This window comes from Solanum lycopersicum, chromosome 1 (assembly GCF_036512215.1).
Source record: "Solanum lycopersicum chromosome 1, SLM_r2.1".
Classification (NCBI taxonomy): Eukaryota; Viridiplantae; Streptophyta; class Magnoliopsida; order Solanales; family Solanaceae; genus Solanum; species Solanum lycopersicum.
Genome location: NC_090800.1, coordinates 13,975,360 through 13,982,401, shown reverse-complemented (window position 1 = coordinate 13,982,401; position 7,042 = coordinate 13,975,360). Strand labels below are relative to the sequence as shown.

Below are 7,042 nucleotides of genomic sequence, written 5' to 3'. Positions count from 1 at the left end.
AATTTATCAATTTTATTTATGAATTCTTATAATGAGAAAAATAAAGAACTAATATAAAATAAAAAAGACATATTATAACTCAAAATATTAATAAAATGAGTTATAATCACATTAATATCTAAGATTTCTTTTACATGTCACATTTCAATTATCATTTCATTTTAAAATTTTGTATGTCAAATTAAATCGTGTCAAGTAAATAGATACGTACAAGAAAATAAGGACCCTTCATAATTAATTGCTTCAACCCACCAACCCCCTCACCCACTCCATATTACATTTCTATAAAATTTAATTTAAGAAGAAAACTTCTCCCCCTTCTTCAGTTCCCTCTCTCAATCCATGGTGATGAATTGGAAGACTTCAAAATCATACAAATTTGTGTTCAGCAGGTGAACAATAAAGTGTGCTCAAAAGGTATTTGATACTTTTTTTTGGATGTTTACAGTAATAATTTTAGTTCTTGATAAGCTTAATATTTGGTTCCTTGTTCTTTTTATAATATCAAATCTTTCTCAATTGGGTTATGTTAATTTTGTGTAATAGCAACCCTATCTTCCTCTTTGTACCTTTTTGGGGGTAGATGTTGATTATATGGGGATTTTTGAATTTAAAAAAAAACTATTTACCTCTCTTTGTTTTTTGGTGTTTTTAAGATGTTGATATTACTGGATGACATTTATTTTGAGTTGAGGGGATATAGAAAATCAACTCTCAAACCTCATAAATAGAGTTACAAGTAAAATAACGTGTACATGCTATCCTTTCTAGACCTATGGAAACATACTTTCTTTCTAGTTAATAGAAATTCTTGTTTGTTATGGAATTAGTCCAGGTAACATAAAGATGTATATATGTTGGACATGATCCTGTCTAATATATGAAGAAGAAACTCGAGAAGCATCATCCAATTTGTGATTCATAAGTTAATTTTTATTTCGAAGTTATGTTATGCGTTGATTTCCTTAGGAGAGGTTGAAACATTAAGTGGAAACTTACTTTTTTTCTTGTTAGTAAAGATTTCTTGCTTGTTAAGGGATTAGTCCAAGTTAGAACCATAAGTATGTTGGGCATGTTTATTCCTTAGGAAGAAGCATCAGCCAATTTAGTATTCTTGAGTTGATTTCGGAGTTATGTTGTGTGTTAAATTATCTTAGGTGAGCTTCAAGTATTAATCGAAACTCAGTTTTTTATGGTTAGTAGGAATGTTTTGTTTGCTAAGGGATTAGTCTAAGTTAGACCGATAAGTATAGTTATGTTGCACATCAATACTAAAAAAACAGTTTTTAGCGACGGATACTAGCAACGAATTTTATTACGTCAACATATAATGACGGATTTTCAACGGAATAGACATTTTGTTGCAAGAATTGCAAAAACAATTTTGAGTTATGATATAGCGACGGATTGGCGAGGAAATATTTGTTTGGTCTCTAAAAAAAAGAGCGAAATTTTGGGTCCGTAGTTTTCACTATCAATTTGGCAACCAAGTAAGTTTGACCAATTTAATTAATATTCTGCGATGAAATAACTATGGAGAAAACACTACTAAACATAAAAATATATTTTTATAAAATTTAATTTATATTGTGAGGAAAAATCCGTCTAAAATTTAATTTAAAAAATATAATTTTTGCAAGCAATGGATATTAAAATCCGTCACTAAGTTTGTTGCAATGTTATTTTTTATCCTAAGCTAAATCACTTCACTTTCCATATTCACCAGAATCTCTAATCTCTCAAAGTAAAGACTGTGTGAGCTCTCTGATGAAACTTTCCTTCTCTGATGGCTAATACGCCCATCTCATTCAATCTTCATCTCAAAGTAAGTGCTCTAACTCTCATCTCCTTACATCTTCCATTTTGATCTAAAAAGTGAGATCTCAAACAATCATAGCTTTATCACTTATGGGTTGTGAAAATTGGAGTTTTTAGCTCTCAAATCTTTTCATTTCATTAAGTTTGAAGTAATATAGAGATGTGTTGATATAGTGGTTTCATAAATGTCACTATTCTGAATAGAGGCTTGAAAATACTTTCAAGTATTTCCATTTCATTTAGCTCGAAGTAAGTTTGTGTTGTTCTGAAAATAGTTATTTTAGTAGTTTGGGTATTCTGAAAATATGTTTTTTTGAAGAAAGAATTTTTGAAAAATTGGGATTAGGGTTCATCATTACAGTGATTTACTTTTATTTTCTTTTGTGAAAGTAAATTGCACACTGATTTGCTTAATTTTGTTTTATTATTGCAGTTAGCTTTCATTTTTTGTGACTACTAACTATTGGTTCACTCTTTCCGCTTAAAGGCATCTCTTTTTCTCCCCCTCCCACAACTACCTAATAGTTTCTTGTGGTTTTTCATTTTCAATAAGAACATTTTTCTGTAAACGATTGAATAAAAGTGAAGGGTGCAAGATATTGTATTTGCTCTTTTTGGGAATTGTTTTGGTGGTTTGGGAAGGTTAAAAGTTGTCATTGGGAGAGTTAGGATTTTGCAAGACATTTCTATTTTTTTATGAGGGGTGCATTTATTAAAATCACTCGAAACTTTTGGAATATAAGACTAAGTGACATACATATTTTTGTCATTGTTCAACGGATTGTCAATTTTATTTTTATGTTTTTTATTTTGAATAATTTCCTCATAATTTCGTTTGGGCTCCCGATTTGTGTTCTGCTAGACATTATTTGCTGCAATACTACTAACGTCATTTGCATTAGGTTGCATAGGAATTATATCAATAGAGTTATGAACTTGACAAGAATGGTGATTAGTTCATCTTTTTAATAAATAATATTACTTTTATATTGAATCTAGCTTAGATGTTTTTCTGAGGTAATTTTGGTTTTACGATTTAAGAACCTTAGCCTTGTATGATATATGTCTTCTTTTTTATTTTGTAATCGGTATTCTTAAGTTGTTTAACTGAGAATATATGAAAACAGCCTCTTGCATTTTGGTGATTAAGATACAAGCATATGACATATAACATAGAAGCAATTTTCAGTAAACATGACTGTAATTTCGACAAAAAATTAGACATATTTATATAATCAACCAAATGAACAAGCAGAGAGGATCATGTAGAATAGCACATTAAATATGGTACAGTAGGTGATAGAGAAGGATCACATAACATGTCTTCTCATAATAAGATCAATCACATACTCTTCATGAAATTATAAATAACCAGTTTTGTTGTGGGACTTGGTTTATACACTAAATTCTTGGCTAAAAGTGTTAATTACACTGATTTTGTATGTTATTATCATTTGTGAATATGTTTGCTTGACGATAAGTAATTGAGACTCCATGATCAATGTTATTGGCTAAAGACACATGTAAAGTGCTTATGCTACTCAAGACAACAACTAATTCATTTTAATTGTTTAGTTGTTATTTGTTTCTATTGTTCTTGTTAACAATTAAGACGTTTGATGCTTAAATATTCCAATTATCTATTACTATAACATTATACTTAGTATTTGGTCATCATTCACTCTAATTAAGACTTGATCTTTATTTTTCCCACTTTATTTTTCTAAAGATATACTCTAAAGATAATTGTAATAATAATCGTCATCAGGAAGAATAGTAGTAATCGCCAAATATTGGTATTCTAAACATTAACTTCTTCTTTGGTCATTATTGCTAGAGAAATATAATTGTAATTTAACTTCTTCATAGGGTTTATTTCTTGGACGAATTGTTGTACTTATAGAGAAAAGTCAGTTGATTGTCTTACAAGCTGTCTTTTGAAACAAATATTCCTTATTTTGCTAGTATTTTTTGGTAGACAGACTGATCTGCCACTGTAATTAGGTATTTTAATTTTATATGATTTACTTAACCTCTACCTTAAGTTAAAAGTGTGTGCCAATTTGTTGTATAACTTGTTGCACCTTGTTCTTGGAAGTAGTGTTGCCAAGGCTAACTGTTTCTCTTTAATTGAAGGACTTGAGATTAATATTTTAACTAGGTAGTATATGTAAGTTTGCTGAAATTAGAATGTTTTGGTATCTTGATTTGAATTAGAATGCGTCAATATTTTGTAAGTTGATAGAAATTAGAATTCTTTAATAAGGAAATATTTTTTCTAGCTAAGTTAGTTTTGAAAATCTATTAAGATTTTTTTTTCAGCTTTACCTATAAATAAATTCAGCAACTTATTTTGTCATGCCACTGTGTATTTATTGGCCAATTTTTGAAGATAAATGAGAATCAATGACCTTCTAGTATGAATGTTCTTAAAAAATATGCTTGTTATTGGAAGTAATCCTCGATCAACTTATGTTTGTTACTAAATGTTTCATTTATTTAAACATGAATAGGTACATGAATAATCTAGAGCCTAATTAGATGTTTTAGAGGTTGGATGGTTGAGGGGCTATAAATTCATGTTTTATAGATGGCATTGATAAATTTATCCAATATGAATGTTCTCAAATGAATCACATTAGTGGTTATAATGTTACATGTCCATGAAAAAAATGCCACAACTTTAGATACTTGGAAGTTTAAATTGTTAAACATTACCCTTATATGTTTGGATTTGCTGATGACTATTTTGTTTGGAAGCATCTAGGGGAAAGAAAATTGATCAATGATATTTCTTCAAGTCAATATTTACATAGTAGTTCTCAGCTTGAATTAGAATATGATATCCCATACCAACAAATGATCTGACGATATTCAATATTTCAGTCTCTAAAAAGGCTAATTCGCTTTACTAATTTGTTTCCTTTTTTATGTAATCTCTTTACTATATGGTTAATCATAATGCCAACTGTTTCACTCCTATATTTGCAGGCATAAGTTATTCCAAATAATATGATAGCTTTTTGGAGGCATTTTAAAAATATTTTAGCACATTTTCACTTGATTGGAAAATACTTTAGTAATAAACTTATTGGTTCTAAGTTGTAAGTATCTTCAAGTTAAATGTACTGCAATCAGCTTCAAAGATTTTGTATTTTCTACATGTCCAAGTAATGGTTTTCCTTGTTTATTTTCATTAAAAATCTTAGATGGTAAAGTAAAACTTGTTAGATGGTAAGCCTAGAGGACATGCACCTTTGCTTTATTTATCTCAAAACAAATCTTAGTAGTGATAAGCAGCATATAAATTGCATAAAAGTATCTGCATTAGTTATGGGGGTAAAGCATTTGAGTTAAACAAATTAGCTAAATAGTTAAATTTTCGTGTAAGAGGTTTGAGTTTTTGTGCTAGCAAAGCATCTGGTGTTGCTTCTGTCCATATATATTAAAAGCTGATTGTTGGGTCCTTTTCCCAAACCTTTCTGATGATTTTATTACCTCTCCAAATATATCAACTATGATAGGCATGCTTCAGTGTCTGAGGCATGACCCATTTCAATCAAAAAGTTGTACGGAAGAAGTTCCAAGCTTCATAGCACCAGTGTGAGTTTTTTTGCATAGGTTGTCTTTTGTTAGACATGTCCTTCTTACAAATGTGAAGTGTTTGGTTTCCCATTCTTTAGAAACATACATAGTTGACCAATATAAGGAAGAATCATGTCCAACATATATACTTCTCCGCTAACTAGGATTAATTCCATCATAGTCAAGAGATTTCTAGTATCAAGACAGAAAGTAAGTTTTCACTACATGCGTCAAGTTAAGGAAATTTAACACACAACTTAACATTGTAATAAACATCAACTCCAGAATCCCAAATTAGGTGATGGTTCATCGAGTTGTGTCTTCACATATACTAAGGAGCACATCCATCGTACTTCTTGGCCTAACATGGAGTATTTCCTTTATAAGCATGAAAATCCTATAAGTAAGCTGCATTTCATCCTCTTCTAATAGTACCTTCTCCTTATCGACTTATAAACCTTTCCATTCTTTTGATTGATGACATGTTAAATAGGCCGTCTTTTTGAAATGTTGTAAGAGCTTGTACACTTTCTATGAATTGGCTATGTACTTGTCATAGAACTCAACATGAGGAATTTTATTGAACAGTCTGGGAAACAGTAGAGGAATTGACATCCCCTACAATTGGATTTATTCCCATTATCAATTGTTTCCTCAGGTTTCATATAAGAATAATATTGAAAGTTACCCTCGTCAATACTAGTATAAAGGTATGTCTTAATGTTGATTGTTTGATATATTTGCTTGACACAAACTGTTGATTCTTCTTCGTGTTTTTTCTTCACATATGAGGAAGAATCATGTCCAAAATATTTCTTAGTAAATAAGAAAATCCTACTAACCATACAGAAAGTAAGTTCCCATGAAATACTTTAAACTCGCATAAGAGAATTTAACACAAAATATCACTTCAAAATAAAAATCAACTCAATAACCCCAAATTGAATGATGATTCTTAGATTTTCTTCTTCACATATGAGGAAGGATCATGTTCGACATAAATAGATCTCAGTCTAACTTGGACTAATCCCTTAACATGAAAGAAATTCCTGCTACTTAAAAAGTAAGTTCCCACTGAGAAAATTCATACATCATTTAAGAACAAGCATGGAATGTAAAAACCATCTTTGTTCCCAAACAGAGTGTTCAAAACATTCAACAAGGTTCACAATTCTATGTTTCCAAGTAGATAAAATATTTATTTTACCTTAAACCAAAGGCAGAACACAACTTTACCGCCCCATCAACAAAACGTCTCGTTTCTGTTTGCACATCCAAAACACTTTAGCCAAAGATTAAGAAGGATTGTGATAACGATACTAATCAACAAGATTCACAACTTCTGCTTTAGATGATTCCCGTTGAAAATTTGTTATCTCCGCTTGTTCTTTGAGAGATTTTTTATATTCCATTTGACTAGGCTTGACTTCCATTTTTACAAGTGTTGGAGACTTTTCCAATAAAACCTTACTAAGTTGCATTTCACCCTCTTCTTATAGTTCATCATACAACTTAACTATCCTCAAATGATGTCCGAGAAGATTGCAGGAATCTAATAAACAATTTCCTGTGGCACAGATTCGAAATAACGATACACTCGTAAGAAGAATCAAGAAAAAACCATCAAATTCATTACATA

General features: G+C 30.3%; 1 long non-coding RNA gene across 1 annotated transcript; it reads left to right on the top strand.

Moving 5' to 3' along the window:
• Positions 1 to 258: 258 nt before the first annotated feature.
• On the top strand, positions 259 to 5,816 carry LOC112941065 (uncharacterized). Its single transcript, XR_003245983.2, has 3 exons — positions 259 to 417; positions 1,727 to 1,825; positions 4,810 to 5,816. It is a non-coding gene; the product is annotated as an uncharacterized lncRNA (long non-coding RNA).
• Positions 5,817 to 7,042: the final 1,226 nt, after the last annotated feature.